We start from the raw sequence: 16319 nt of genomic DNA on the forward strand, positions 1-16319 counted from the left end.
TTGGTGATCTACTGTAGGATGTGGTAGGGTTTTCTTGCCACTTCATAGGAAAAGGAAGGCACCCTTCTAGGAAAGGGCAGTAAAGACTGGGAGGACTCCACTGAAAGCCTTCTTTGGAGCTGCAAGGAGGAGGAGCAAGGGGGACATTGTGACCCCTGGCTCCATGGCATGGCATTGGATTCTGAAGTTACCTCCACATCATCCTGCTGCGACTGAGAGGAGTAGTGAGTCATCCAATCCACAATATCATCCTCTTTCTCCTCAACTATAATGTTGCAACTTTCCAAAGTCAGCAGGGAAAACTATGGCCTACTACTTCTGGCCGGATAGTTGATGATGCTACTACCCACATTCTGGCTCTGGGTCTTTTGTTTGGAACCCTTACATAGCCCAGACATATTTGGGGCCTCTCAGATGTTGTGCACTACCCTGCATATTGGTGTAGTAAACACTTAGGCCCCTTTCACACGGGCGAGAATTCCGCACAGGTGCAATGCGTGAGGTGAACGCATTGCACGCGCACTGAATCCGGACCCATTCATTTCTATGGGGCTGTGCACATGAGCAGTGATTTTCACGCATCACTTGTGCATTACGTGAAAATCGCAGCAAGCTCTATATTGTGCGTTTTTCACGCAACGCAGGCCCCATATAAGTGAATGGGGCTGCATGAAAATCGCAAGCATCCGCAAGCAAGTGCGGATGCGGTGCGATTTTCACGCACGGTTGCTAGGAAAGTCTATTCACTGTATTATTTTCCCTTATAACATGGTTATAAGGGAAAATAATAGCATTCTTTAATACAGAATGCTTAGTAGAAGGTCAATTGAGGGTTAAAAAAATAAACTCACCTCCTCCAATTGATCGTGTAGCTGCCGGTCTCCTGTTCTTTCTTCAGGACCTGTCAAAGGACCTGTGGTGACATCACTGTGCTCATCACATGATATATCACATGATCCATCACCATGGTGATGGACCATGTGATGAGCACAGTGACGACACCACAGGTCCTTAATCAACAACCACAAAAAAAAAAAAGATTAAAAACTTGTGAATATAGAGAAATGGATTTGGATCTAAATTCGTTATCACTTCCAGATACTTTTGTGTGCTACCTTGTCTATTTGTGTAGTAATCACGTATATATGCTGCTAGTTTGCATATAAACAGTCCCCAATAAAAAAAAAATGGAAGTATGTTTGTGAACACAGAAATAAAGGGAAACTGATTTAGGCCTAAATTAGGCCAAAGTCAGAACCAAATGGGTAACACAATACAAAATCACTAGACAGAGCTAGGTCAGAGGCAAGCCGAGGTCAAAATAATAAGCAATCCAATATGCACAGACAGAGCCTGGAGCACAGCAAAGATGTAAGCCTATAACTGGCAAGGGTATATTGCCAGCAGGGGATTAAAATAGAGCACCGAGTCCCTGGATCAGAACCTGATAGGTCATGGGACTCGGCACCCATTGGGCCAGAACACCTGTATCCTACAGAAAGGCAGGCTGAGTTGTCACTGCAAAACTTTATAATTAATACCTCAGCTGCTGTAGAATGCCAAAATACACATAAAAAAAACCACAGACAACCAGAAGAGACTGAGCCGAGCTGACAGGAAAGGAAGGGACATGGTGTTTTACTTCTGTCACTATCACTACTTTGTTCTAGTTATTCAGGGGGAGATCACAGTGGTCATACTCAGGCGTATAACTCGAAATGACCAGCAATTTCTGAATCCCCAACCAGCACAACAGGTCACTATCTCTGTTCCACCCAGCACACAGGTCACCACCTCTGCTCCCCCTCCATTGGCACACAGGTACCCTACTGTTCCCCCTCCACTAGCACACACGTCACCATCTCTGCTCCCCCCAGCACACAGGTCACCACCTCTGCTCCCCCTCCACTAGGACACAGGTCACCATCTCTGCTCCCCCCAGCACAAAGATCACCATCTCTGCTCACCCCAGCACACAGGTCACCACCACCTCTGCTCCCCCTCCACTAGCACACAGGTAACCATCTCTGCTCCCCCTCCACTAGCACAAAGGTCACCATCTCTGCTCCCCCTCCACTAGCACACAGGTCACTGCCTCTGCTCCCCCTCCACTAGCACACAGGTCACCATCTCTGCTCCCCCTCCACTAGCACACAGGTCACCATCTCTGCTCCCCCTCCACTAGCACAAAGGTCACCATCTCTGCTCCCCCTCCACTAGCACAAAGGTCACCATCTCTGCTCCCCCTCCACTAGCACACAGGTCACCGCCTCTGCTCCCCCTCCACTAGCACACAGGTCACCGCCTCAGCTCCCCCTCCACTAGCACACAGGTCACCATCTCTGCTCCCCCCAGCACACAGGTCACCACCTCTGCTCCCCTCCACTAGCACACAGGTCACCATCTCTGCTCCCCCCAGCACACAGGTCACCACCTCTGCTCCCCCTCCACTAGCACACAGGCCACCATCTCTGCTCCACCCAGCACACAGGTCACCATCTCTGCTCACCCCAGCACACAAGTCACCACCACCTCTGCTTCCCCTCCACTAGCACACAGGTCACCATCTCTGCTCCCCCTCCACTAGCACACAGGTCACCATCTCTGCTCCCCCTCCACTAGCACACAGGTCACCACCTTTGCTCCCCCTCCACTAGCAAACAGGTCAGCACCTCTGCTCCCCCTCCACTAGCACATAGGTCACAATCTCTGCTCCCCCTCCACAAGAACAAAGGTCACCATCTCTGCTCCCACTTTACTAGCACACAGGTTACCATCTCTGCTCACCCCCCACCAACACATACAGTACAGACCAAAAGTTTGGACACACCTTCTCATTCAAAGAGTTTTCTTTATTTTCATGACTATGAAAATTGTAGATTCACACTGAAGGCATCAAAACTATGAATTAACACATGTGGGATTATATACATAACAAACAAGTGTGAAAAAACTGAAAATATGTCATATTCTAGGTTCTTCAAAGTAGCCACCTTTTTACTTTGATTACTGCTTTGCACACTCTTGGCATTCTCTTGATGAGCTTCAAGAGGTAGTCCCCTGAAATGGTTTTCACTTCACAGGTGTGCCCTGTCAGGTTTAATAAGTGGGATTTCTTGCCTTATAAATGGGGTTGGGACCATCAGTTGCGTTGAGGAGAAGTCAGGTGGATACACAGCTGATAGTCCTACTGAATAGACTGTTAGAATTTGTATTATGGCAAGAGAAAAGCAGCTAAGTAAAGAAAAACGAGTGGTCATCATTACTTTAAGAAATGAAGGTCAGTCAGTCAGCCGAAAAATTGGGAAAACTTTGAAAGTAAGGGCTATTTGACCATGAAGGAGAATGATGGGGTGCTGCGCCAGATGACCTGGCCTCTACAGTCACCGGACCTGAACCCAATCGAGATGGTTTGGGGTGAGCTGGACCGCAGAGTGAAGGCAAAAGGGCCAACAAGTGCTAAGCATCTCTGGGAACTCCTTCAAGACTGTTGGAAGACCATTTCAGGGGACTACCTCTTAAAGCTCATCAAGAGAATGCCAAGAGTGTGCAAAGCAGTAATCAAAGCAAAAGGTGGCTACTTTGAAGAACCTAGAATATGACATATTTTCAGTTGTTTCACACTTGTTTGTTATGTATATAATTCCACATGTGTTAATTCATAGTTTTGATGCCTTCATAGTCATAAAAATAAAGAAAACTCTTTGAATGAGAAGGTGTGTCCAAACTTTTGGTCTGTACTGTAGGTCACCATTAGTGTTGAGTGAACTTCTGGTTTCAAGTTCGGCGTACAAGGTTCGGGTTATCTAAGAATTCTGTTATGGATTCCACTACCACGGACCATAACATTACAAAGTTTCTTGTGGTCACTTGTACTATTGATTCATGCAAAGTTAGCTATACAGTTAGTAACCAATTACGATCTGTCTACAGTAGCTAAAGTAAAAAAAATAAAAAATCAGAAAGTAAAAAAAAAAACAATAATGACATAACACAAATATACAAAATGTGACATTTATTGACTATATAGCCAACAGAGTGGAATAAAGATACATTGTTGCAGGATGTCGGTTTGAGAGGGAAGTGACAGTGCGGATTACAATTTTGCATGTTATCAAAGTATTAGTTTTCTATGTATGGCACTGTCTGCTTGGATTCTTTCTTTGAGCCAGACTTTCTGAGTAACCACAAACCACATGCACTGTAGATAATGTTGTAAGAAGCCAGAAATACATATACACAGTTTTGCTGGGACAGTAAATTGTGCTTCACTGTAGAATGTGGTTCTGATGATACTGTCCCAGCAGAAGTTCTGCTGGGACAGTGTATTGTCCTGTACTGTGGCGAAAATAACCTCGCCACTGGGTTTTGGAGGGCCCTGTTTGCCAGCCTCTTGCCTCAGGATTATGGCCCATATACTAACTTTGAAGGAGAAGATAGACTGGCCGCACAGCCTAAATCTGTGGAACTGTTTTGGGCAGGAAAGCCATGTTTGCGGTCGGCCAAATGTGACTTCCATGGAATTTGGGAACCCCTGCTCGGATCTGGGTGATTTTTGGATATGTTGTTCACCCAGATCAGAGCTATCCATCGATGTATACATTATGGGGATATGTGGGGTTTTGAGGCGCTTTCTGTGTTTTGGGGAAAAATGTGTGTTTTCTGATTAAGTTAGCCCATTATGTTTGGTAATTGTATCACAGGCAGAGCCCATTGTGTTTTGGTAATTGTATCACAGGCAGAGCCCATTGTGTTTTGGTAATTGTATTTTGTTGATTGCGTCAAAGACAATGTCTATTCTGTTATTGTGTTTTTTAATTGCGTCACAGACAATGGCCTTGTGTTTGTTGAATGTATAGTTTTTGTGTTTAAACTGTAAGGATTGGCTGCTATGTCCTCAGTTCCCAACCAGGTCCACGGGGGTGGTACCCTTGTTGGAAAATGTGTATATAAGTCAATGCTTGTGTGTTCAATAAGGAGTTCCTGTTTTACCCTTCATCATGCTGAGGCTGGTGTTTGGGTAACTGATCGACACTGGGGATTGCTATACGCTGAAGATTTGCTATACTCCCCTGGCTATAACTACTAGCTCTTGTAAGAGTTTGTTCATGGTTCCTGCTCTCTGGATTTAGGAGAGGTTCACCCACTAGAAGCTGAAGCCCGGTCTTGGGTCCAGCGTGGGTGGAGGACGGTGAGACCCCAACCAAGCTGCAGCGGTTCGTGGGGTCTGTGCTGGTTATGGTGTCAAGTGGAGTGCTTGGAGTCCTCGGAAAGCACTAGGAGCATCCATCAACGGAGGTACACGGTCGGGGTGCCAGGAGATCCGTTACATGTGGTATTTGGTTCTGCTGCAGATGGTCAGTGGTTCATGAAGGTCCATGAAGGATCTGTGTTTGGTCTGTGTGTCCGTTTTTTGCTCTCTGTCTGTCATCCATATTCCACGGACACTGCTAGTCTAAAAATTTGTTTCCAGAGTATACTCTAGCAATGATCCGTGAAAACCACGGGCCAAACATTGATGGCATCTATGTTGTGTCTGAAGTTTTCATAGACCGATAGACTATACACTGCGTGCAGAATTATTAGGCAAATGAGTATTTTGAACACATCATCCTCTTTATGCATGTTGTCTTACTCCAAGCTGTATAGGCTCGAAAGCCTACTACCAATTAAGCATATTAGGTGATGTGCATCTCTGTAATGAGAAGGGGTATGGTCTAATGACATCAACACCCTATATTAGGTGTGCATAATTATTAGGCAACTTCCTTTCCTTTGGCAAAATTGGTCAAAAGAAGGACTTGACAGGCTCAGAAAAGTCAAAAATACTGAGATATCTTGCAGAGGGATGCAGCACTCTTAAAATTGCAAAGCTTCTGAAGCGTGATCATCGAACAATCAAGCGTTTCATTCAAAATAGTCAACAGGGTCGCAAGAAGCGTGTGGAAAAACCAAGGCGCAAAATAACTGCCCATGAACTGAGAAAAGTCAAGCGTGCAGCTGCCAAGATGCCACTTGCCACCAGTTTGGCCATATTTCAGAGCTGCAACATCACTGGAGTGTCCAAAAGCACAAGGTGTGCAATACTCAGAGACATGGCCAAGGTAAGAAAGGCTGAAAGACGACCACCACTGAACAAGACACACAAGCTGAAACGTCAAGACTGGGCCAAGAAATATCTCAAGACTGATTTTTCTAAGGTTTTATGGACTGATGAAATGAGAGTGAGTCTTGATGGGCCAGATGGATGGGCCCGTGGCTGGATTGGTAAAGGGCAGAGAGCTTCAGTCCGACTCAGACGCCAGCAAGGTGGAGGTGGAGTACTGGTTTGGGCTGGTATCATCAAAGATGAGCTTGTGGGGCCTTTTCGGGTTGAGGATGGAGTCAAGCTCAACTCCCAGGCTGTGGTTGCTGCTGCACGCAATGTTGATGGTAAACAGATCAAAACACTGACAGAATCCATGGATGGCAGGCTTTTGAGTGTCCTTGCAAAGAAAGGTGGCTATATTGGTCACTGATTTGTTTTTGTTTTGTTTTTGAATGTCAGAAATGTATATTTGTGAATGTTGAGATGTTATATTGGTTTCACTGGTAAAAATAAATAATTGAAATGGGTATATATTTGTTTTTTGTTAAGTTGCCTAATAATTATGCACAGTAATAGTCACCTGCACACACAGATATCCCCCTAAAATAGCTAAAACTAAAAACAAACTAAAAACTACTTCCAAAAATATTCAGCTTTGATATTAATGAGTTTTTTGGGTTCATTGAGAACATGGTTGTTGTTCAATAATAAAATTAATCCTCAAAAATACAACTTGCCTAATAATTCTGCACTCCCTGTAATGTACATGAGGGATCCATAATCACGCACAAAAATAGAGCATGCTTCCGTGGTGTCACAATGGATAACCACATAAATTTACAAATTAATAGGGAAACAATTGGCTTGATCATTTGGAAAAATATGTTTTTTTATACCCAGCAACATTGGGAGATTTAGTGTATTTATCGAGGAAGATGGACCATAAAAAAAAAAAAACTTTACTTTAAACTGATGATCAAGAGGGTAAACACATTTTTTTTCTCTTAAGCCTGCTTTCATACAGTTTTACTGAACCAAACTAAGATCACCATAGGGTAAGTGAGAATTTGGTTAAACTTCTATTCCTATGAGATAGACCACAATTTCCATTATTCCTTTTCCAACACTAGATGTCAGTGGCGATCCTTCTGCTTACTGTAATGCAGTCTGGAGGTTAGACATATGGCATCTGATTTGTTTTTTAACAGTGCATTGATTTTTATTGCATACAGGCATTTTATACATAAAAGCTATGGTTTTGCAAGCCAATTACATTCTGTACAAGGATTACCGGTATATATACACATATATATATATATATATATTGCGAAACTGTGCCTACTGCTTGTATTTATACTGTAACATCCATCATATTTCAGTAAGGCTCCATTCACACGTCTGTAATAATGGGTCCGCCTCCGTTCCGCAAATTGCGTAATGAGTGCGAACCCATTCATTCTCTATAGGGACAGAATGGATGCGGAGAGCACCGCATCCGCATTTCCGGAGCGCGGCGCCGATCTTCCCGTTCGTGGCTCCGGAAAAAAATAGAACATGTCCTATTCTTGTCCGCAATTGCGGACAAGAATAGGCATTTCTATGGGGGTGCCGGCTGTATGTATTGCGGATCCGCAATACACTACGGACGTGTGAGTGGACCCTTAAAGACATACTATATTTGTACTCTAACCAAGCTGGCCTGGTTATTGGTCTCCACATCCATACCAGTCACCTACTCTCCTGTCTTGTCCCTCGCTACTTATTTAGCCAACATCAACGGCACCCCAGCCACCATCAGGCAGGAGTAAGGAATAAGGCATTTTTCAACGTGAAATGCAATTTGCTGGGGGAAGGATGCATCTGATAAACAGCTGGTAACAGGAGAACTAGAAATTTCTCACTGAGAAGACATTACAAAGTTTCTTGTGGTCACTTGTACTATTGATTTATGCAAAGTTATGTATACAGTTAGTGACCATTTAATATCTGGCTAAAGCTAACCCCTTCAGGACCCTGCCATTTTTTACCTTAAGGATCAGGCCATTTTTTGCAAATCTGACATATTTCAGTTTATGTGGTGATAACTTTAACCGCCTCAGGACCGCCGTACGCAGGATTGCGTCCTGGCGGCGGCCCTGCTATTCTGGGTGGACGCATATACGCGTCCTCTCGCGAGAGGCGAGATTTCCTGTGAACGCGCTCACACAGGCGCGCGCGTTCACAGGATCGGAAGGTAAGCGAGTGGATCTCCAGCCTGCCAGCGGCGATCGTTCTCTGGCAGGCTGGAGATGCGATTTTTTTAACCCCTAACAGGTATTTTAGACGCTGTTTTAATAACAGCGTCTAATACACCTGCTACCTGGTCCTCTGGTGGTCCCCTTTGCTTGGATCGACCACCAGAGGACACAGGCAGCTCAGTAATAAGTAGCACCAAACACCACTACACTACACCCCCCCCGTCACTTATTAACCCCTTATTAACCCCTGATCACCCCATATAGACTCCCTGATCACCCCCCTGTCATTGATCACCCCCCTGTCATTGATCACCCCCTTGTAAGGCTTCATTCAGACGTCCGTATGTTTTTTACGGATCCACTGATACATGGATCGGATCTGCAAAACACATACGGACGTCTGAATGGAGCCTTACAGGGGGGTGATCAATGATGGGGGGTGATCACCCCATATAGACTCCCTGATCACCCCCCTGTCATTGATCACCCCCCTGTCATTGATCACCCCCCTGTAAGGCTCCATTCAGACGTCCGTATGTTTTTTACGGATACATGGATCGGATCCGCAAAACACATACAGACGTCTGACTGGAGCCTTACAGGGGGGTGATCACCCCATATACAGTCGTGGCCAAAAGTTTTGAGAATGACACAAATATTAGTTTTCATAAAGTTTGCTGCTAAACTGCTTTTAGATCTTTGTTTCAGTTGTTTCTGTGATGTAGTGAAATATAATTACACGCACTTCATACGTTTCAAAGGCTTTTATCAACAATTACATGACATATATGCAAAGAGTCAGTATTTGCAGTGTTGGCCCTTCTTTTTCAGGACCTCTGCAATTCGACTGGGCATGTTCTCAATCAACTTCTGGGCCAATTCCTGACTGATAGCAACCCATTCTTTCATAATCACTTCTTGGAGTTTGTCAGAATTAGTGGGTTTTTGTTTGTCCACCCACCTCTCGAGGATTGACCACAAGTTCTCAATGGGATTAAGATCTGGGGAGTTTCCAGGCCATGGACCCAAAATGTCAACGTTTTGGTCCCCGAGCCACTTAGTTATCACTTTTGCCTTATGGCACGGTGCTCCATCGTGCTGGAAAATGCATTGTTCTTCACCAAACTGTTGTTGGATTGTTGGAAGAAGTTGCTGTTGGAGGGTGTTTTGGTACCATTCTTTATTCATGGCTGTGTTTTTGGGCAAAATTGTGAGTGAGCCCACTCCCTTGGATGAGAAGCAACCCCACACATGAATGGTCTCAGGATGCTTTACTGTTGGCATGACACAGGACTGATGGTAGCGATCACCTTTTCTTCTCCGGACAAGCCTTTTTCCAGATGCCCCAAACAATCGGAAAGAGGCTTCATCGGAGAATATGACTTTGCCCCAGTCCTCAGCAGTCCATTCACCATACTTTCTGCAGAAGATCAATCTGTCCCTGATGGGTTTTTTTGGAGAGAAGTGGCTTCTTTGCTGGTCTTCTTGACACCAGGCCATCTTCCAAAATTCTTCGCCTCACTGTGCGTGCAGATGCGCTCACACCTGCCTGCTGCCATTCCTGAGCAAGCTCTGCACTGGTGGCACTCCGATCCCGCAGCTGAATCCTCTTTAGGAGACGATCCTGGCGCTTGCTGGACTTTCTTGGACGCCCTGAAGCCTTCTTAACAAGAATTGAACCTCTTTCCTTGAAGTTCTTGATGATCCTATACAGGGCTTTTTTTCTCAGAGAAAAGGTGGTGGAACTCACCCCCCCTCCCCTGGCCACGCCCCTACCCAACCCTAGGACCGCCCCCTACCCGCCCCTAAGACCGCCCCCTACCCACCCCTAGGAGCGCCCCCTCTACCCAACCCTAGGACCGCAAGTAAAATTTGGGGGGGGGGGGGCTATAAAAGTCCAGCCCAGCAAATAAACCCCCCAGATGGGGATGGCACTGGATCTGGGGATGGCACTGTTAATGGGGGGATCTGAGGATGGCACTGTTATGGGGTGGAGGATCTGGGGATGGCATCCACAGATCCCCCATCCTATAACAGTGCCATCCACAGACCCCCCCCATCCTATAACAGTGCCATCCACAGACCCCCCACCCCATAACAGTGCCATCCACAGACCCCCCACCCCATAACAGTGCCATCCACAGACCCCCCCACCCCATAACAGTGCCATCCACACACCCCCCCACACCCCATAACAGTGCCATCCACACACCCCCCCACCCCATAACAGTGCCATCCACAAACCCCCCCACCCCATAACAGTGCCATCCACAAACCCCCCCACCCCATAACAGTGCCATCCACAGACCCCCCCACCCCATAACAGTGCCATCCAGAGACCCCCCCACCCCATAACAGTGCCATCCACAGACACCCCCACCCCATAACAGTGCCATCCAGAGACCCCCCCACCCCATAACAGTGCCATCCACAAACCCCCCCACCCCATAACAGTGCCATCCACAGACACCCCCACCCCATAACAGTGCCATCCACAGACCCCCCCACCCCATAACAGTGCCATCCATAGACCCCCCCCACCCCATAACAGTGCCATCCACAGACCCCCCCCCACCCCATAACAGTGCCATTCACAGATCCCCCCACCCCATAACAGTGCCATCCATATACCCCCCCCATAACAGTGTCATCCACAGACCCCCCATTGCCGCTCCAGTACAGTTATACAATGTGTAATGAAATGAATAATGATTCCTGCTGCCCCTCAGTAGTATAACATTCAATGAATTTGTACTCACAGCCGGCTACTGACATCGTAATCCAGGCAGGCCGGGCAGACGAGCGGCAGCGTCACTGACTGACGTCACGTGAGTGCGCCGCCTACTTTATGAATAAAGCAGGCGGCCCAGGCAGGTGACGTCAGTCAGTGACGCTGCCGCTCGTCTACCCGGCCGGCCTGGATTACGATGTCAGTAGCCGGCTGTGAGTACAAATACATTGAATGTTATACTACTGAGGGGCAGCAGGAATCAATATTCATTTCATTACACATTTTATAAGTCTCTACTGGAGCTGCGGGGCCGGAGCACAGTGAACGCACCGGCCCCCAGCTCCTCCTCCCAGTCCCTCCCCGCTGATACATCGCAGCTTGCGATGTCAAAAGGTGGCGGAACGCCGTTCCGGTGCGTTCCGCCAGAAAAAAAGCCCTGATCCTATAAATTGTTGATTGAGGTGCAATCTTAGTAGCCACAATATCCTTGCCTGTGAAGCCATTTTTATGCAACGCAATGATGGCTGCACGCGTTTCTTTGCAGGTCACCATGGTTAACAATGGAAGAACAATGATTTCAAGCATCACCCTCCTTTTAACATGTCAAGTCTGCCATTTTAACCCAATCAGCCTGACATAATGATCTCCAGCCTTGTGCTCGTCAACATTCTCACCTGAGATGATTACTGAAATGATCTCAGCAGGTCCTTTAATGATAGCAATGAAATGCAGTGGAAAGTTTTTTTTGGGATTAAGTTAATTTTCATGGCAAAGAAGGATTATGCAATTCATCTGATCACTCTTCATAACATTCTAGAGTATATGCAAATTGCTATTATAAAAACTTAAGCAGCAACTTTTCCAATTTCCAATATTTATGTAATTCTCAAAACTTTTGGCCACGACTGTAGACTCCCTGATCACCCCCCTGTCATTGATCACCCCCCTGTCATTGATCACCCCCCTGTAAGGCTCCATTCAGACGTCCGTCTGTTTTTTACGGATCCACGGATACATGGATCGGATCCGCAAAACACATACGGACATCTGAATGGAGCCTTACAGGGGGGTGATCAATGACAGGGGGGTGATCACCCCATATAGACTCCCTGATCACCCCCCTGTCATTGATCACCCCCCTGTCATTGATCACCCCCCTGTAAGGCTCCATACAGTCGTCCGTCTGTTTTTTACGGATCCACGGATACATGGATCGGATCCGCAAAACACATACGGACATCTGAATGGAGCCTTACAGGGGGGTGATCAATGACAGGGGGGTGATCACCCCATATAGACTCCCTGATCACCCCCCTGTCATTGATCCCCCCCCCCTGTCATTGATCACCCCCCTGTAAGGCTCCATTCAGACGTCCGTCTGTTTTTTATGGATCCACGGATACATGGATCGGATCCGCAAAACACATACGGACATCTGAATGGAGCCTTACAGGGGGGTGATCAATGACAGGGGGGTGATCACCCCATATAGACTCCCTGATCACCCCCCTGTCATTGATCCCCCCCCTGTCATTGATCACCCCCTGTAAGGCTCCATTCAGACGTCCGTCTGTTTTTTACGCATCCACGGATACATGGATCGGATCCGCAAAACACATACGGACATCTGAATGGAGCCTTACAGGGGGGTGATCAATGACAGGGGGGTGATCACCCCATATAGACTCCCTGATCACCCCCCTGTCATTGATCACCCCCCTGTCATTGATCACCCCCCTGTAAGGCTCCATTCAGATGTCCGTATGTGTTTTGCGGATCCGATCCATGTATCTGTGGATCCGTAAAAAACAGACGGACATCTGAATGGAGCCTTACAGGGGGGTGATCAATGACAGGGGGGTGATCACCCCATATAGACTCCCTGATCACCCCCCTGTCATTGATCACCCCCCTGTAAGGCTCCATTCAGACGTCCGTCTGTTTTTTATGGATCCACGGATACATGGATCGGATCCGCAAAACACATACGGACATCTGAATGGAGCCTTACAGGGGGGTGATCAATGACAGGGGGGTGATCACCCCATATAGACTCCCTGATAACCCCCCTGTCATTGATCACCCCCCTGTAAGGCTCCATTCAGACGTCCGTCTGTTTTTTACGGATCCACGGATACATGGATGGGATCCGCAAAACACATACGGACATCTGAATGGAGCCTTACAGGGGGGTGATCAATGAAAGGGGGGTGATCACCCCATATAGACTCCCTGATCACCCCCCTGTCATTGATCACCCCCCTGTCATTGATCACCCCCCTGTAAGGCTCGATTCAGATGTCCGTATGTGTTTTGCGGATCCGATCCATGTATCTGTGGATCCGTAAAAAACAGACGGACATCTGAATGGAGCCTTACAGGGGGGTGATCAATGACAGGGGGGTGATAACCCCATATACACTCCCTGATCACCCCCCTGTCATTGATCACCCCCATGTAAGGCTCCATTCAGACATTTTTTTGGCCCAAGTTAGCGGAAATTTTTATTTTTATTTTTTTCTTACAAAGTCTCATATTCCACTAACTTGTGTCAAAAAATAAAATCTCACATGAACTCACCATACCCCTCACGGAATCCAAATGCTTTAGGGCCCCTAAAATGCCAGGGCAGTATAAATACCCCACATGTGACCCCCATTTTGGAAAGTAGACACCCCAAGGTATTCGCTGAGGGGCATATTGAGTCCATGAAAGATTTAAATTTTTGTCCCAAGTTAGCGGAAAGGGAGACTTTGTGAGAAAAAAAAAAAATCAATTTCCACTAACTTGTGGCAAAAAAAAAAAAATTCTATGAACTCGCCATGCCCCTCATTGAATACCTTGGGGTGTCTTCTGTTCAAAATGGGGTCACATGTGGGGTATTTATACTGCCCTGGCATTTCAGGGGCCCTAAAGTGTGGGAAGAAGTCTGGGATCCAAATGTCTAAAAATGCCCTCATAAAAGGAATGTGGGCCCCTTTGCGCATCTAGGCTGCAAAAAAAAGTCACACATGTGGTATTGCCGTACTCAGGAGAAGTTGGGCAATGTGTTTTGGGGTGTCATTTTACATATACCCATGCTGGGTGAGATAAATATCTTGGTCAAATGCCAACTTTGTATAAAAAATGGGAAAAGTTGTCTTTTGCCGAGATATTTCTCTCACCCAGCATGAGTATATGTAAAAAGACACCCCAAAACACATTGCCTAACTTCTCCTGAGTACGGCGATACCACATGTGTGACACTTTTTTGCAGCCTAGATGCGCAAAGGGGCCTAAATTCCTTTTAGGAGGGCATTTTTAGACATTTGGATCCCAGACTTCTTCTCACGCTTTAGGGCCCCTAAAATGCCAGGGCAGTATAAATACTCCACATGTGACCCCATTTTGGAAAGAAGACACCCCAAGGTAATCCGTGAGCGGCATGGCGAGTTCCTAGAATTTTTTATTTTTTGTCACAAGTTAGTGGAAAATGATGATTTATTTATTTTTTATTTTTTTCTTACAAAGTCTCATATTCCACTAACTTGTGACAAAAAATAAAAACTTCCATGAACTCACTATGCCCATCACGAAATAACAGGGGGTGTCTTCTTTCTAAAATGGGGTCACTTGTGGGGTAGTTATACTGCCCTGGCATTTTAGGGGCCCAAATGCGTGAGAAGTGGTTTGAAATCAAAATCTATAAAAAATGGCCGGATGAAATCCGAAAGGTGCTCTTTGGAATGTGGGCCCCTTTGCCCACCTAGGCTGCAAAAAAGTGTCACACATCTGGTATCACCGTACTCAGGAGAAGTTGGGCAATGTGTTTTGGGGTGTCTTTTTACATATACCTACAAAGTTGGCATTTGACCGAGATATTTATCTCACCCAGCATGGGTATATGTAAAATGACACCCCAAAACACATTGCCCAACCTCTCCTGAGTACGGCAATACCAGATGTGTGACACTTTTTTGCAGCCTAGGTGGGAAAAGGGGCCCACATTCCAAAGAGCACCTTTCGGATTTCACCGGCCATTTTTTACAGATTTTCATTTCAAACTACTTCTCACGCATTTGGGTCCCTAAAATGCCAGGGCAGTATAACTACCCCACAAGTGACCACATTTTGGAAAGAAGAAACCACAAGGTATTCCGTGAGGGGCATGGCGAGTTCCTAGAATTTTTTATTTTTTGTCACAAGTTAGCGGAAAATGATGATTTATTTATTTTTTATTTTTTTCTTACAAAGTCTCATATTCCACTAACTTGTGACAAAAAATAAAAACACTCATGAATTCACTATGCCCATCACGAAATACCTTGGGGTGCCTTCTTTCCAAAATGGGTCACTTGTGGGGTAGTTATACTGCCCTGGCATTTTAGGGGCCCAAATGCGTGAGAAGTGGTTTGAAATCAAAATCTGTAAAAAATGGCCGGATGAAATCCGAAAGGTGCTCTTTGGAATGTGGGCCCCTTTGCCCACCTAGGCTGCAAAAAAGTGTCACACATCTGGTATCACCGTACTCAGGAGAAGTTGGGCAATGTGTTTTGGGGTGTCTTTTTACATATACCCATGCTGGGTGAGAGAAATATCTTGGCAAAAGACAACTTTTCCCATTTTTTTATACAAAGTTGGCATTTGACTGAGATATTTATCTCACCCAGCATGGGTATATGTAAAATGACACCCCAAAACACATTGCCCAACCTCTCCTGAGTACGGCAATACCAGATGTGTGACACTTTTTTGCAGCCTAGGTGGGCAAAGGGGCCCACATTCCAAAGAGCACCTTTCGGATTTCATCGGCCATTTTTTACAGATTTTGATTTCTGTCACGGAACCATGAACCAGACGTACAACAAGGGATAAGTGAAAATAAGAAGGCTTTATTGAAAATAAAGCTGTAAAGCAAAAGTCCAAACGGATGGCGAAACCGAAGCAGAGTCTTTGCGAAGCCAGAGGTCAGGAACCAGAAGGGTAGTCAGACGAAGCCAGGATCAGGAACCAGCAGGGTAGTCAGACGAAGCCAGGATCAGGAACCAGCAGGGTAGTCGGACGAAACCAGGATCAGGAACCAGCAGGGTAGTCGGACGAAACCAGGATCAGGAACCAGAAGCAGCAGCAGTCTAGAAGCATGTGAACACAGGAGGACCAAGCAAGGAACTGAAGCCACAGACCTCCTATATATATGAGCTAGGCATCCAGCTCCTCCCAGTGGGAAGGAGGAGCCGCAGGGTGGGATGCTACAAGAAACCCAGAAACCAAGATGGCCGCCAGC

Source organism: Bufo bufo, chromosome 4 (assembly GCF_905171765.1).
Source record: "Bufo bufo chromosome 4, aBufBuf1.1, whole genome shotgun sequence".
NCBI lineage: Eukaryota > Metazoa > Chordata > Amphibia > Anura > Bufonidae > Bufo > Bufo bufo.